At 43.9% G+C, this 18,517-nt stretch overlaps 1 pseudogene; it reads right to left on the bottom strand.

Annotated features, from left to right (window-relative positions):
• Positions 1-2,596: 2,596 nt before the first annotated feature.
• The window catches only part of LOC123484190, a 31,325-nt pseudogene continuing 15,404 nt past the window's right edge, over positions 2,597-18,517 (bottom strand).

Below are 18,517 nucleotides of genomic sequence, written 5' to 3'. Positions count from 1 at the left end.
AATTGGGATTAGGTCTGGACTTTGACTAGGCCATTCCAAAACTTCCAATTTGTTGCTTGTGTGTTTTGGATCATTGTCTTGCTGCATGACCCAGCTGCGCTTCAGCTTCAGCTCACAGACAGATGGTCTGACATTCTCCTGTAGAATTCTCTGATACAGAGCAGAATTCATGGTTCCTTCGATTAAGGCAAGTCGTCCAGGTCCTGAGGCAGCAAAGCATCCCCAAACCATCACACCACCATGCTTGACCTTTGGTATGATGTTCTTACTGTGGAATGCAGTGTTTGGTTTTCACCAGGCATAATGGGACCCATCTCGTCATTTACAACTGCGATCTGGCCAAGATAAAGCAAAGCAGTGCGATCAAAACACCACTACAGAGTTATATATGGAATAAACAAAACGTACAGTCAATAACACAATAGAAAATCTATATACAGTGTGTGCAAATGTAGTAAGTTATGGAGGTAAGGCAATAAATAGGCCATAGTGCAAAAATAATTACAATTTAGTATTAACACTGGAGTGATAGATGTTCAGAAGATAATGTGCAAATAGAGATACTGGGGTGCAAATGAGCAAAATAAATAAAATCAATATGGGGATGAGGTAGTTGGGTGGGCTAATTGCAGATGGGCTGTGTACAGGTGCAGTGATCGGTAAGCTGCTCTGACAGCAACCTGCGTAACGATTTTTTTAAACTAGTTTTCATTAGGAAGGTGGATAAAGCATTTATCAAAAGCAATCACTTTTGCATGTGAACACGCAGAATCCTTGCTTCCATTCAGCCACAAGAGCATTAGTGAGGTTGGGCACTGATGTTGGGCAATTAGGCCTGGCTCGCAGTCGGCGTTCCAATTCATCCCAAAGGTGTTCGATGAGGTCAGGGCTCTGTGCACGCCAGTCAAGTTCTTCCACACCGATCTCGACAAACCATTTCTGTATGGACCTCGCTTTGTGCATGGGGGCATTGTCATGCTGAAACAGGAAAGGGTCTTCCCCAGACTGTTGCCACAAAGTTGGAAGCACAGAATCATCTACAATGCCATTGTATGCTGTAGCGTTAAGATTTCCCTTCACTGAAACTAAGGGACAGCCCGAACCAGGATAAACAGCCCAAGACTATTCCTCCTCCACCAAATTTTAGTTGGCACTAGCATTCGGGCAGGTAGCATTCTCCTGGCATCCGCCAAACCCAGATTTGTCCGTCAGACTGCCAGATGGTGAAGCGTGATTCATCATTCCAGAGAACACGTTTCCACTGCTCCAGAGTCCAATGGTGGCGAGCTTTACACCACTCCAGCCGACACTTGGTATTGTGATCTTAAGCTTGTGTGCGGCCATGGAAACCTGTTTCATGAAGCTCCAAACTAGTAGTTATTGTGCTGACATTGCAGAGGCAGTTTGAGTGTTGCAACAGAGGACAGACAATTTTTACACGCTCCTAGATGTTTCCACTTCACAATATCAGCACTTACAGTTAACCGGGGCAGCTATAGCAGGGCAGAAATTTGACGAACTGACTTGGAGAGGTGCCATCCTATGACGGTGCCACGTTGAAAGTCACTGAGCTCTTCAGTAAGGCCATTCTACTGCCAATGTTTGTCTATGGGGATTGCATGGCTGTCTGCTCAGTTTTATACACCTGTCAGCAACGGGTGTGGCTGAAATAACCGAATCCACTAATTTCAAGGGGTGTCCACATATTTTGGTATGTATAGTGTACGTCACCTATGTTTTGAGGTGATTTCGCCATTGGCCAGAATGAAGCACCTGGCTCACGCCCGCCCGGTTCCAAATTTAATGCAATCAACGCTAACCAGGTGCACCCGGGGCATAATCAAATCCCCTCATAGAATAATGAAACCTCAACTGAGCAAAATTTCCAGGGCTCATTCTCAATTATTCCGATTTCTTGTCTTCTGACCTCCACTCCTAAAAACGCATTGGACGGAGCTTGGATCCATTGTGAGGAGATGAGAAGAATCGAGGAAAGACTACTTGATTAATCCAGGGTATGCCTTAACGTAATAACTGATTGGACAGGTGAACACAAGTGTTCCACCACATGGCTTTCACCTGTCCAGTCATTTGTAAATCGCCGATTATGTCAATGGATGCACTTTCAAAGAATTTGAATGTGGCCCAGGTCTGGGTCCTTTCTCCTGAAGTATGCGCTTCACTTTATACATTTGAAAGTAAATGACTAGTATAAGAAAGATGGTGGAAAATCCCTCTAACCCATGCCTACACCAAATGTGGGGGAGGAGAGTGCAGATAAAGTAAAGCGGAACTAGAGAGAGAGGTAATTTGTTAATTCAGTGTTTTCAGTTGCAACATCAAGGGAATGTTGTGTGCACCCTAAATACGAACATTTAATGATTATCAGTACAATTGAAATATTTTATGTTGGAACTCTTGGTATGTTTGTACACCTGTCCCACAACCTAATGAAATGTTTTGAGAACATTCACAGAACCGATTTTGGTTTGCCGGGAAGATTGTCATAAGCGCTTTCATTACATTTCAATAACTTTAATAAAGTATGTTAAGTCTGACGAAGTCTTGCTGGTTTGCCGATAAACTACAAAATAAAGTTGTTCAACATTGCAAGTTTAATGCAAGGACAGGCAGAAATAGCACAGTTTCGGCATCGTCACTTAGTGTTAAAGTATATGCAGAGAACCCACTTCATACTACAACTATAATGACTTTCCCAGCTGGCATAGCAAAAACATTATTGATTGACTCATCATGCAATGTCTCGAGGATATACCTAAATTCATAGTTTAAGTACTACTGTAACATTATGCGCAACGGGAATTACTTAGTTATTTTGACATTGTAGCAATGGCACAAGGAATGTATCTGGAAGAAAACAGTGTGGCTACAGAGACGAGGGAGGGAGGTATGGTCTTTGAAGAATTCCATTATAGCCTAGTTGTTTGACCAAATATCTATTATAACAATAAGAGGTTGACTTTTCAGCAAAAGGCTATGGGAGACATTTACTACGCAGGTCAGTAGAGCCACTGCATTTATGTGGGGGCCAATGTATTTTGAGGTAGGGTATTTTGGGGGTGGGGGCCAGGGTGTGTTTGGGCAGGTGTGGTGGTACTGTGGTGAGGTTTAGCCCTGCGTGTTGGGGTTCCAGACGATGCGTCCGTCATCCCCCAACCTCACACCGCCCCCGGCCACCAGTTCCAGGGCGGCAGGGAAGGCCCGGTGCTCTGCCTCCCGGATGCGATTTGATAGGCTCTCCTCAGTGTCATTCATCAACACAGGCACCGCCTCCTGCGCAATGATGGCCCCGGCATCAACCTCTTCCTGTGGACAAAAGTTAAGGCAGGGAAATATTTAGGTCCTGTCCATAGACGACTCCGTGCCCAAAAGCCTGTTTTAGCATGGGCATCGCCATTTTTAAGTAGTCAACTGGGTGGGACTTCATATGGATTAAGGAAGGATCACATAATTTCATCCAGGTCATAACGAGGGATCAGCCAATGAATTATAATCGTGAGAAAACATTCCATAACTGCAGGTGGCAGTAAATCGTCAACATTGGCTTTATACCTGTTTAAAACACACTCCAGGTGGCAGTATGCACCCTTTCAGTTTGTTACCAACTCATAGTAGTAGAATAACTGACTACTTCAAAATGGAGATGGCCTCAATGGCACCGTCTGTGCACTCACAGACACAAAAGATGAGTCGTCTATCTAAGTCTACGGTCCTGTCCAGGAACAACCCATAGCCTCTAACCCTAGGCACTTATGTATCTGAAAGGATTGGATAGGTCTAAGCAATATGGCTATAATTCCACCTAATGTATCAGAGAAATCCGTTTGGATCAACATGTGCCTAGCCCTAGGGGTGAGGGGTTGTTTCTGGATAAAGCCCTTTCGAAATCAAGATATGGATAACAAACTAAATGTGCATCCATTTTCAAATGAGCAGGAAACACAGGATAAGTTTGGCTTTAAGATCAGATTTCGTTACATTTTTTAGTCATTTAGCAGACGCTCTTATCCAGAGCGACTTACAGTTAGTGAGTGCATACATTTCATACTGGCCCCCCGTGGGAATCGAACCCACAACCCTGGCGTTGCAAGCTCCATGCTCTACCGACTGAGCTACAGGAGGCCCACGGGGGCTAATTTCTGATCTGAGCTCATTTCTATACCAACATCCGGTTATTGTTAGTATTGGTGAGCAGAGGCAGGACCTGTTCTCAGTACAGTACTTACAGCCACAAAGTGGACGGTGCAGCCAGTGACCCGTGCCCCCGCCTGTAGAGCCTGCTTCTGGGCATTCACCCCCTTGAATGCGGGCAGCAGGGACGGATGGATGTTCAGCAGTTTTCCTACAACACACAAAATACATTAATTCTCACATGTGCACACACTCGCACAAACATAATATCAAAGCATTGTTAATAGAATGAAAGCGTACCCAAACACGCTTCAGCCCAGCTTGATCAAAAAAAGGAAAAGAATCGGGTGCTCGACTGAGGGATTTGATCATTTCAAAAAGCATTCTTTACCCCATGTAACTTCAAGGGAGAGCAAGTGAAGTTAAGAAATGCTTTTTTGGATCAAATCACCGTTTTCTGTGTGATACATAGACATCACAAAAATACACACAAAGCTGGGTGGTCCTACCGTTCCATTTCCTGACGAAGGACCCTGTCAGGATCCTCATGAAGCCGGCGAGACACACCACCTCCACATCGAATTCCTCCAGCACGCGGTCAATGGTGCCGTCAAACTCTGCCCGGCTACCGTACAGTTTATGGTCAACTACCCGTGTCTGAATGCCGGCCAGAGAGGCCCTTTTGAGGCCCAGAACCCCGGCCTATTGGAGATCACCACCACGATCTCTGCTGAGCTGGACGTTCTCTTGGCCTGCTCCATCAGCGCCTGCAGGTTGGTGCCTGACACACACAATACACTGCACACTGGTATACAGATTACATTTATAACTGGAGAACTGCAATTAGCTATGGGGCACTAGCATCCACTTAACTGCAATTCTACACATATACAGGCTCTACTTAGACATCTTTCACAGTAAGGAACCATCTACCTAATGTTGAAATTTGGGTGAAGTATCCCTTTAACAATGGCCTACAGCAGGGGTCTCAAACAGGTAGATCGAAAGCTACTAGTAGCTTGCAGCCCACCTATGAGTAGCTCGCCAAACAATTCTGAAAGTAGATGCAATTTTCACGTGTTCCACTGCAAACTGTCAAACAAATCTCACAAGTATCAGACACCGCCAGCTCACAGCTACCATTTAATGAACGCAACATTGACATTATCCCACCCCTAGTTAGCCACGATTGGCTTAAAAAGCCAAACCTAACAATATCTGCCAATTAATTTCCAGCAATATTGCCGTAGGTCTGTGTGGTGCGCTCGTTTGTTTATCGCTCCGTGTGTAGTAGCCAGTTTAGTCTTGTGGGTTGACAGAAATACTTTCTCCAAAACCTTCTCAATTCAAATGTTAACAGCAAAGTAGGCTTACCTGGCAGAAGTATATCATGAGTAAGTATATCATTTGTATATATTATTTGTAAACTTTGCCATGACATGAGCAGCAGCAGTACAGAACCATCGCTAGACTGGCACATTAGAAGGCACATTCCTCACTTGCTAGATGCGCAATTAAAAAAGGCCCAGATGTGGAATTAAATTAAAGATATATTCTGATTTGATTTAAATATCGACATGACTCAGAACATCCAATTTCGTTGTTTCTCCATTAACAATTGTAATTTTAAGTGATTAATAAAAGTGAGAACATAATTTGGGAAAATAGAAAACATCAGATTGTATTGGGCCCCCCTTAGAGTTGTTTATTAACCATTATTTTACCAGGTACATTGACAGAAAACAGTGCACTACTTTCTCTTGTACACCAAGAACCCGGGAAGAGAAGAGAATGTGCCCATTTGATAGCCACCCCCAAAAAAATAAATAATAGTTGCTCACGACATGTTCGATCTTTTAAAGTAGCTCTCATGCTAGAAAAGGTTGGAGACCCCTGGACTACAGTGATTTAATGGAGATTGTGTAAACTATGGCATGCACCAATAAGGGTGCTCCTATAGACATATTTCCTGGCCACGTCAAAAAGTTGTGCGTGCAGTTTCGAATCAGAAAGGGGCTTGTTTACATTATATTCAGATGCAGCGCATGCAAGTTAAACACGTTATCAGATGGTTATCGTCTACAACATCGCATATGTCGGAGGATAGCCAGCGAGGCAAGGTAAAATATCACAAATAAGAATATACAGTGCCTTCAGAAAGTATTCATACCCCTTGACTTATTCCACATTTGTTGTGTTACAGCCTGAATTCACAATGGATTAAATAGATCCCCCCCACCCCATCCATTTACACACACACACACACACACACACAATACCCCATAATGACAAAATGAAAACATGTTTAGAAATGTTAGCAAATTTATTGAAAATGAAATCTCATTTACATAAGTATTCACACCCCTAAATCAATACTTTCGTAGAAGCACCTTTGGCAGCGATTACAGTGGTGAGTCTTTCTGGGTAAGTCTAAAGAGCTTTCCACACCTGGATTGTGCAATATTTGCCCATTATTATTTTTAAGGACTTCAAGTCCTTAACAATTACAAGCATACCCATAACATGACGCAACCACCACTATGCTTGAAAATATGGAGAGTGGTACTCACTGTGTTGAATTGGATTTGTCCCAAACATAGCACTTTATATTCAGGACAAAAAGTGAATTGCTTTGCCACATTTCTTGCAGTATTACTTTAGTGCCTTGTTGAAAATAGGATGCACGTTTTGGAATATTTTTTTCTGTACAGGTTTCATTATTTTCACTGTCAATTAGGTTAGTATTGTAGAGTAACTACAATGCTGTTGACCCATCCTTAGTTCTCCCATCACAGCCATTAAACTCTGTTTTAAAGTCACCATTGGCCTTATGGTGGAATCTCTGAGCGGTTTCCTTCCTCTCCGTCAACAGAGTCAGGAAGGACGCCTGTATCTTTGTAGTGACTGGGTGTATTGATACACCATCCAAAGTGTAATCAATAACTTCACCATGCTCAGAGATTCAATGTCTGATCAATAGATACCCTTCTTTGAAAGGCATTGGAAAACCTCCCTGGTCTTTGTGGTTGAATCTGTGTTTGAAATTCACTGCTCGACTGAGGGGTATAGAGATAAGGTATTCATTCAAAAATAATGTTAACACTACTATTGCTTATTTAGGTTCGCCATTAGAAAAGCAGCTTAACACTTAAACTCAAAACATTTCAGCTTTTTATTTTTTATTAATTTGTAAAAAAATATATAATTTCACTTTGATATTATGGGGTATTGTGTTTAGCCAATGACACAAAATCTGCATTTAATCAATTTAAAATTCAGGCTGGAAAATGTCAAGGGGTGTAAATACCTTTGAAGGCACTGCACTCTATGCTCTTGATTAACCCAGTTCTACCTCATAGTCCATTAAACTCTACAGTTCATTAATAATAATTCACAACAATAGCAAGAAGGCACCTCAGGGGTTAGTGGTAGATGGCCAACATATCACGGCTAAGGGCTGTGTCCTAAGAACAGCCCTTAGTCGTGGTATATTGGCCATATACCACACATCCTTGGGCCTTATTGCTTAATCATAGCAGTCAAAACAAGTTAAATCGACATCCATTGATGGAAAATGATCTGGCGAGTTTAATAAGGGCGAATTATCTTTTCTCTTACAACATTCTTAAGGTCACAATTATTATTTTGATGGAAAAACAAATTTAGCTTCTTAGAATATGCCGTTACAAATTACGCCGATATTCCTTCTTAATTTGCTCAATAACGCTATGGAAAAAGGGTTTAATGGATAAATGTGGCAACTGTTCTCTTGATGCAGAATTTTTTTTTTTGGGGGGGGGGGGGCTAGTTTTCAGGACTTGTGGGTGGGTTTTGAGAGGTCATTGGGGCTAGAAATGTTTGCTTGACCTGGCAACGCTGGTCTCGACATCAGTGTATAGCTAATTCTGCTACAGGGATTTTTGATGAGAGCATGCACGCGCATCACTTGAACGTGACATTTGCTTGTAATAAATTACTATCTGTTGGCACTTGGCAGTGTTTTCAATTTCAGATACAGTGGCACACGCCATACACACGCCACTAACCTGTGCCTGAGATGAGGACGCCTACCCTGGTCCTCTTGCGGGGGACGGTGCTGCTGCTGTCCCCTTGAGACGCTCCGTTCTGCAGGGGCCCCAGGTCTACTACGCAGGGAGAGGGGCCTACACGCAGGCTCTGCTCCAGGTTCCTGATCACCACAGGCTTGGCCCCTTCACAAACAGGCACACACACACAAAATTCAGTAAAATGACAAAGATGAATACCACCAAGCACTGTGTGAGTCTTACCTGTGTGTGAGCTCATGCGTGTTTGAACCCATCAATACAAAAATTACATTTAATGTAAACATCTGAAGGGCATTTCCTCATTAACAAGATCGATTCTATACAACATACAGTTAGTTTCCTTATCGGTCTGTGAGTGTACAGAACCCATAATTCCTGAAGCATTGGAATGAGAGTTTCACTACTCATGCTTTAGGTCGTCGCTCACCAGGCTGCTTGTGGGCCAGCGAGCCAACGATCCAGGCATCCTCATGGGCTTGAGCTGCCTCAGGACCCTCTGGGCGTCCGGAAAGGCCACCACCAGCACGGCTCCAAGGCCACAGTTGAAGGTGCGCCCCATTTCCTCTTCGCACAAGCCCCCCTCCTTCTGGAGCCATGAGAACACAGGGGGGATGATCCAACGGGATGCGTCTGGGTGGGACATACAGTGCACACAGAGCAGCTCACACACACATTCAATATGAAGTAAATACTAACCACAGTTTAGAGCTGACCCCAATTAGTCGACTGGTCGATAGGCTGTTGGTCGACCGAGATTGTTTTAGTCGAGCAGTAACAAACAAACATATACACACGCCCATCTCAGTGAACTAATCCATTGCGGAGGCCTAAACTAAAAGCCAATTTATGCTTGATCTGAAAACATGGTTGGAGGCTCCATATGGAGGGTGTGACGCAATTGCGGAACCTCCAGATGCATGCATAGGCCAAATCGAGCTTCGTACCGCATCGCCATGCGCCTCCAAACATTTATAACAATGTGGAGGCCTCTGTATAGCTCCGCATTGACGTGATTGGTTGACCATAGGGGGTACTTCCTGTATAAATGCAAACTCACTTCCTTGACAACAACTCTGCACTGCTCAGCGAAGCATGAATGCCCTGACTTCTGCTGAGGCCATATCGCTGAGGCCATATCACTGTAAATGCTGCATGGCCAATGACCATGCGCCCAGATGCACAATGTACTTCCCTCTCCAGAATGCACTCTCTCCCGCCAACTTGTGCACATTCATTGTTTCATAACGTCATTGTGTTAATTGTTTGCGTTTGATTGTTAGTGTATATCAATTCCCCATTACATAAATCACCAGTTGTACATTTACCGTTAACTCCTAATCTACAAATGTTTGTTACTTTGGTTACGGTAATTTATTTTAATGCATTCAATATTATTATTCCAGTCTTCCCGTTCTCATTGTCGGAGTGGACACATTGATTGCAGAGTGCACAACCTATGCTACACTTGTGAGAAACATGTTTTGGTTTCCATTTACGAGTTTTAGTCATTGTCTGTGGTCCTCTGTAGCTCAGCTGGTAGAGCACGACGCCAGGGTAGTGGGTTCGATCCCCGGGACCACCCATACACACAAAAAAAAATGTATGCACGCATGACTGTAAGTCGCTTTGGATAAAGCGTCTGCTAAATGGCATATTATTATTCTTTTGTTTGGAGCACTCCTATCAATGTTGAGTAAGGCCTATAGGCTACCTGGCCTGTGCGCAAATGTAGGCATACAAATGTGCGCATTTGGGGATCTGCTAGTATTTCTGATTGGCTTAACGCACCACCACTAATGACCTGTGGAGCTTCTCAAAGTAATGTTTTCTTCACGTCAAACAGCAAGCAAACAAAGTCGGTTTTCACATCCATTGAGAATTACAATAGTTCCTCAATGTATTACAAAAATCTTTCCAGCTCTCTCCCTTTCAATAACCACTCAACCTGAAAGGGAAAAATGTCATGCTCCAAACCAATGGAAACGTCATAATATAGGACTACCTAGTTACTTCTAATTAGTTGCGTGACTTGGACTGAAATAGGTCCGATACTCATTTTGGGTGCTGGTACTGTTTATATTTAGGTGCAGGAGCGCCACAATACTTTGAGTTAAAATTCTATAAGAGGTGCCGGTACTCAGCTCCGGTAAGCTCCTGCCCAAGTCAAGCACTGCTTCTTATCCCTTGCGCAAATAGCCTACAGCTGTGTCTGTCCCAAACTCTGAGGGCCCAGAATATTTTATACAATGTTGCAGGTTTGCTAGGGCAAGCTTCAGGCCAGGCCCAAGTTAATAGATGATACAATGTTTCAAGTTCGTTGCAGACAGGCCATGTGTAGCCAATGTAATTTATAGGATATGTCTTTTTAAAATCAGGATATTTTCTACCTGCAATGTTGTTATTTGTTGGCTTTATACATAGTTATATATTTGTACAATGGCAGAATCTGTAAAAGCCAGCAGGAGGGAAATAGTTGGGTCAGGTTATCTAGATCTCTGGCGCCTTTTTTATTTTTATTTAACCAGGTAAGCCAGTTGAGAACAAGTTCTCATTTACAACTGCGACCTGGCCAAGATAAAGCAAAGCAGTGCGATAAAAAAACAACACAGAGTTACATATGGGGTAAACAAAACAAAGAAATGCCTTCGAGGCATTTGTCTTATTTCATCAAAATGGTAAGCCTTAAGCATCAGACAAGTTCGATGCATATAGTTGGTTTTATTAAAACACATACGGTGTGTCTATATGGAAAAATACAAGTTAAAAATTGACCAATCGATTGGTCGAAAGAACAGACTACTTTCGGTCAACCAAGATTTCTTTTTGGTTGGGGACAGCCCTACCACAGCTAGTACAATTCAAAACAGCATCAGGTATCTGATATGGACAACTGTTTCATCCTCATACATTGTTTACCACTACACTTTAAAAACATGGGCAATAAGAGAAGTGTGTGTTTCTCTCTCTACCCAGGTCAACGGACAGTTCCTGAGGCAGTACTGGGGGATGTTCTCCAATAGGCCGCCCCCCAGTGATGTGGGCGTAGGCCTTGATGGCGCCCGCTGCGCAGGATTGGCAGGAGCAGGCGGCTGTAGATCTTAGTGGGCGTCAGGAGAACCTCGCCTGTCAATCAACATGGGGAAAGACTTTAGACGGGGAAAAGAGACCTCTAGGGGGAATTACTTTAATTATGATACATTGGATTCATAAAGCACTTTAAGGACCCAGATAAACCTTACAATAGTACAATTGAACAACAGTACAAAATATGACCAATAGAGACTGGGATAAGACAGGTAACAGGCAGGAAGATAGCATGAGAGAAGAAAGATTGGGCAGAAAAACCCACAGAAATGATCTCTCAAATAAATGTAAGTTTACTCTGTAAGAGCTTCTATGATCTCATTAACCTACCCACGGTTTGTCCAGGTTTCCCGAAAGGTGCAGGGGAGCTGTAGGTGACTCCTGCCCTCTCAAGGACCTTCCGGACCAGGCTGAATCCGTTGCTGTGCACCCCCGAGGCGGCAACCCCGATGAGCAGGTCCCCCTCGCAAATGTCCCCCAGCCTGGGTAGCAGGGCGCCCCTCTCCACCGCCCCCACGCAGAACCCTGCCAAGTCGTACTCTCCGGGGCCGTACACACCGGGCATCTCCGCAGTCTCGCCGCCTGGATGAACGAACAGAAAAACGCACACAGTTGTTAAGACAAATATATGATCAAACACACATGCATGCAGTTGCAAATGTGCGCACACACACACACAATGTAGAACCCAGAAATGGATGGCTGGCTCACGCCCAAGAATACAGATGGTTTCCAGTGTAGCAGCTAAAACCCTACTATGTTGGTTTTCACTACACCCCCAGTATACAGCCAGCATCTCCACTTTCTTACCACCTGAACACACAAAATATAGTGCGCACACACAGCCATCCTTGCATCTTAAGGCTGACATCCGACTGCCCCACCCCCTCACCCAGTAGAGCGCAGCCCGCCAACCCGCAGGCCTCGGCCACGCCCCGATCACGGCGGAGCCACGCCCACATCCAGCCGGCCACAGGAGAAGTAGTCCAGGAAGAAGAGAGGCTCCGCCCCTGGGCCAGCACGTCGTTGACACACATGGCCACCAGGTCCTGTCCCAGGGTGCTGTGCTGCTGGCATGCCTGGGCAATCTAGAGAAGGCAGAGATGAGGGCAGAGGTCAAGTCTTGAAGAGGTTGTAGGATCTCAATGTCTTTGTGATTCCTAGCATAATCTCTCCCCACCTGCTTAAAACACATTGGCGAAGGAGGTCTAAGAGTAGGGACCTTGTACGCCAATACAGCAGAGGAGGAGGCGAGGAGATGTTATGTGTGGAATCACGGAAAGAGTAATTGATAAACAGCCAAAACATATGCACATGAACCTACATTTCTCTAACCGTGCTAGGCCAAAAAAACGGATAAAAAAAAGAACGAAAAGCCTGTACTTGGAATATATTGCTCCCTAGCTTTATTCATGCACCAAAACATGCAATGCGGCTGCAATGTCTCATATACCGTTTTTTTGTTTTGAGAAGTCATGCCTACCTTGAGCTTGGTCCCTACTCCGTCTGTCCCAGACACCAGGATGGGGTCAATGAAGCCTGCAGCTTTGAGGTCAAAGAGGCCGGCAAAGCCCCCCAGCTCAGCGTTACACCCTGGTGGACAGGAAGGGAATAAAAGCAACACTGGTCTTTTACAAAATGAAGAACACATTGGGGGAAAAGTTTAATATACAAAACATTGTATATATTTTTTAATAATATTCTATCCAGTTACCTTTACATCTGGTTGATGTAAAGGTAACTGGAAAAATAAAGGAAACACCAACATAAAGTGTATTAATAGGGTGCTGTCCCACCACGAGACACCAGAACAGCTTCAATGCACCTTGGCATAGATTCTACAAGTGTCTGGAACTCTATTGGAGGGATGCGACACCATTCTTCCACAAGAAATTCCATCATTGGTGTTTTGTTGATGGTGTTCCCATTAGTGTTGAGATCTGGTGACTGACACATACACACTTTAAACAACCTATGCTCCTTTGAGACCCCTCTATTAAAGTCAATGAGATCCCATGGTAGCCAAATTAATGGGCAAGCAGGCATTTTTTATACATGACTATAAGCATGATGGATTGTTTATTAACTCAGCAACCACACCTGTATGGAAGCACCTGCTTTCAATATACTTTGTATCCCTCATTTACAAGTGTTTCCTTTATTTTGGCAGCTACCTGTATGTCTTTTAAACACCAAAATAATTAATTAAATCAATTCATCCATCCGCCCACCCATCCATATGTATATTGTAGAAAACAACTAATTTATGCTTCCTACAGCAATGTGTTTATAGATCAAAATCGAGGAAACTGTTCCAAATTCTATTTGAGTAAAACTGTGTCTACAGGTACAGTATTTGTTAAAGCCCTGGGCACTACAATACATCACTTACTTTAATTATCCAACACCCAGATAAAGTAGACAAGACAAATAACCTAATTTCTTTCCTCCGGTTCATTTCACAAGGGAAGGAAAATCATTTACCTTCTTGGACCTTCGTAATTAGTTGGATAAGGTGAAACCATGATAGGTTGACTGAGAGACTGCTTTAGTGCAGGGCATGTAATGAAATGCCCAATCCCAAACCGACCCCTAGCACCTTGTCCCTCTAAAAATAGGCTAGGTAGAGGTTTTTGCCATAATGCTTATACCAGTGTTTCCCAGCCATTCCACTTATTTGTTCAATTCCAGCACACCTGATTTAACTAATCAGAGGCTTGATGATTAGTTGACCTGAATAGTTCAAAAGGTGGAATTCGAACAGGCAGGGTACTCAGCGAGATTTGGGAAACTAATCATATATCCAATCTTACACAGATCATTACAAGTAGATAGGTATGAGTTTGGGAAAAGCACTGCAGCTCTCCAGGCTGTCTAGCTAGTAGCTCAGCTGTAGCCGTTCTGATTAAAGGCAATGAGAGGGGGTTGACGTGACTACCTGAGCGAGAGGTGGCCTTGGCCAACGGCTTGATCATGTCCACCAGCCGGTTGCCCGCAGCGATGTCCACTCCGCTGTCCTTATAGGTTAGGCCTCTGCTGGGGGAGGGACACACAGCAAGGGTCAGAGGTTATGGTGAGACGACCAACCAATCAGGCTACAGCTATTTGCCCTCTACCAATGTCAGTGTGACTCAACAGGCTATTGGCTGTCTATGTCAAATCAGGTGGTCCCTCAATCCAGCTTCTACCTCCCATTACCAGATTGAGTTATATCACACTAATGTAAAAAAAGATATATATATACTGTCATGTATAAGAATGACTTTGGGTAGACTACCTACAAATGTTTCTCTGTCCAAAGTCCATTGACCCATTCTTATCAGGGGTACAAATCATGAGTCGTGCTAGCTAGGCCAACCTCCAATTTAATGCAGATTACCTTCAGCCAATGCTTACGCCAATCCAACATAAATAACTAGGACAAAATTCCAAATATGAAAACAAAAAGTCAGACTGGAACTCTACACAGTAGCAGTATACAGAATGAAATGTCACTAGACAATCTCTACTGGAATTTGAGCGTTCATAGTAGGTTCATACTAAATGCACTGTTTCTAGGCCAAATCTACATGTAAACAACCGACAGACACCGAGGTAGACCTTGTCTAGGGTTACCCAATAGCCCCTCCTGTCAATATGTACTCTAATAAACAAAATATAGGGTTCTAACCTGACGATGGTCAAACTATTACAGTGAAATTATGAATGAGGAGTGTTTAGGATGCCGAAAGTCCTTTATCTGTGTGTATGTGTGTTCAGTGTTAATGAGTGTTCAGTTTGTGTGTGTTTAGTGCGTCCACACACACCTGTGCTGGGTGAGGTGGGCGATGGCTCGGTGGCCGATGTCACGTCGGTACACGGCTCCCGGGAACCCTACGGCGGCCACGCCCCGATTGGCTGCGTGCAGGGCCATCTCCAGGGACGACCTAACAGCGGTGACAGTGAGGACACGGCCCCCGCTGGAGACCACGCCCCCTTCCTTCAGCGCCGTTCCGGCGTGGAACACCTGCACCCCTGTCTCCTCCACCTGAGACAGACCTGTTAGAGTCAGAGTCGAGAGTGAGTATTATAGGGAGCGTATTAGAGGGAGTGATAGAGAGAGATGGAGGGAGGGAGTGTATGAGATGGAGATAAAAATGAGTCCCTACTCTCCCCCTACTTTAATCAGTTTCCACCAATTAGCGGCAGATTTTCATGCGAATATTCTAAAATCTGCATAAAAACAAAACGCACATTTTCCCACCAGAGATGCATTTCCATCAAATTGACTTGTTGCAGGTAATAATAATAAGCCATTTAGCAGACGCTTTTATCCAAAGCGACTTACAGTCATGTGTGCATACATTTTTACGTATGGGTTTACCCGGGATCAAACCCACTACCCTGGCGTTACAACCGCCATGCTCTACCAATTGAGCTACAGAGGACCTGTGCGTGATGTACTGCACATTAAAAAAACGTATACGGTTATATTCCCATGTACTGAATAAAACATACAAGTTTAATGGGTTTCCATTGCATTTTCAACTCTATTGATGGTTTTGTCACAAAATAAATGGCGTTATATCGCGAGTGTGCCCACTCTGGTCTTGGCACGTGCGCTCTTTATAGAACGGCCCGCAGATACAGTATAACCTACAAGAGATTATTGTGGACCCCAAATTTTTTTTGGGCCAAACAGCAGCCAAGCATCAATTATCATGTCACCCTGTGAAGTTCATAACTTATTTCATCTGTAGCCATTACAGGGGTTTCTAAACTTTTTCACTGGGCCCCCCTTCCAGCATTACAACAAGATCTCTGGGCTAAATAAACATAATAAAAATACATTAGCTGACATGGGCTAGTTGATCTGTACATTTCTTACAAGTTATAAATAGCTCTAAGGTATACAATGACTAACATGACAAGAGGAACTGATGATGCATTACCCAATTTCCAAATTGCACCTTGTGCATTCTACTATTACAACTTTCAAGAGTAAGTTTAAAGCCGGACTGAGTTCTCGCACCCCAGTTTGGGATCCACTGGCCTAACAAAAACTGCATGCTTTCCGAGTCGTAGTGGGATGACCACACACACACCATATCACAAAGTTTACTTCGATATGATGGTTATTATATCGATATTTGCGCATAAAAGCGTTTCCACCACCATTTCTCGTATAATTAATTTTACCGACACAAAAATATCCCACCTTGTTGGCAAAACAAAATACGCTACACATTTGGAAAGTTTACCAACAAATGTGTTGTTTCCATCAGGCCTCTCATGACATTTTTTATCCAACATGTACTTTACTCACATAAAAAGGTTGGATGGAGACCTGGTTAATGTTATGTAATTAGTTGATAGATCGGTTGTTCAGTGTCGGTTACGACTGACAGCAGATCTGTTCCAAACATGGGAATATTCACTAGGAATCAAACGAAAGAACACTGAGGCAAACGGAATGAAATGTGGAGGGACCTACCGAATTTGTCCAATGGAAACTTATTTTAGTTGCAAAACATTTAGCTACGGTGTTTGACTAATGAATACACCCCAGGCAAGTAGAGCGTGAACAGAAGCGTACCTACCTGTGATTGCAACACCTTTCTTATAGGAGCCGGGTAGCCGGGGCTGGCCATGACCACAGTGACTGCAGAGCTGTCCTGGTGCCACACAGTGGTGCTGGATGCTAACTTCCCCTGCAGGGTGCTCTGGAGCACCTCGTACAGGTCACTCTTCAGCAAGGGCATCAGCACCTAGAACAGGGTCACGTTCAGTGCGAAGAAAATCTTTTGATTCAGTGGGGATATAATACTGGAATGTCCATTTTCACACTGCAAAATGTTTTGGTAAGGTTTGCCCAACTGAACATGATTCAGGCAAGATCGGAATTGTCCTAATAGGCACAGATCCAGGACCAGTTCATCCTCCATTAATCTTAACCTTACCCATTAGTGGAGTGCAATTGCAAAACTTGCCTTATAAGCTCTATGATGATAAAATAGAGCAGAGACATACCAATAACACATGCTCACACACACACAGTTGACAAACCTGACACTCTGGGTCGCGGCGACAGTTGAACTCCAGGACCTTGGGCCCCTGCTTGGTCAACATCAGCCCAGCGTACAGCACACCTGAAAAAGGATGACGACAGGTAAACGAGCAAGTCAGACACAAATAAACGACAGAAAGAGGGACCCAATTTGCTCCCCTTTCATTTCCACTCCACACAATAACCAGTGTGCTGCATGCAGTTCATTACTTACCCACATAGGGGGCACCCTCCTCCTTCATGCCATCCACAGTCTTCTGGAGGACAGTCTCTCTGATCTTCTGCAACAGCTCCTGAGACACCTGGACACAGACAGTGAGGACAAACAGGTGGACAAGCAATAGCAGGTTGTGCACAGAGAGAGACTACATACAAGTCCTACACATTCTGAGCAATGTGAGACAACGGTTGGTGGTTGTCAAGAGTGTGTGTGTGGGCGTGTGTACCTGCGGGGTGGGGCAGTAGGCCCCCATGCCGCCCGTGTTGGGGCCCAGGTCCCCGTCCTGCAGGCGTTTGTGGTCCTGGGCCGGGGGCATGGGGGACACAGTGCAGCCATCACTGAAACACAGACACTACACGGGAGAAGAGAGGAAGAGAAAGAGCAAGTAGTTAGTAAATGCCAATAATGGAACCGCATATTGAATTGTCAGGTAGTGAGCAAAATAACCATAACATTTTAAGTCGCTCTGGATAAGAGCGTCTGCTAAATGACTTAAATGTAAATGTAAATAGGAAAAGCACATTATCCAATGTATTCTTTGCACAGATCTGTGCTATTTTGCGTGACAAATTTTTTTGCCCACTATGTAAGAAAAAGAAAGAGGACCAGACACTCACAGACACTTCCTCTCCCTCCAGAAGTTCCTCCACCACCACAGTCTCCCGGCAGAGCCGAATGCCTTGTCCTGCAACACACACAACACAGGCACGCACACCTTCGCTTTTAAAATGGGAGCTGGATTTGTAGAGTCAAAACGAGAGATCAAATCAAACTGTTATTTGTCACACGCGCCGAATACAACTGGTGTAGAAATGCTTGCAACGAGCCCTTCCCAACTATGCAGAGTAAAAAATTAAAATGGTAACACAAGAGAAATCAAATATATATATATATATATATATATATATATATATATATATATATATATATATATATATATATATACAC

This window comes from Coregonus clupeaformis, unplaced genomic scaffold, assembly GCF_020615455.1.
Source record: "Coregonus clupeaformis isolate EN_2021a unplaced genomic scaffold, ASM2061545v1 scaf0221, whole genome shotgun sequence".
Lineage (NCBI taxonomy): Eukaryota > Metazoa > Chordata > Actinopteri > Salmoniformes > Salmonidae > Coregonus > Coregonus clupeaformis.
The sequence above is the reverse complement of the archived record's forward strand: the minus strand, read 5'-3'. Positions and strand labels throughout refer to the sequence as shown.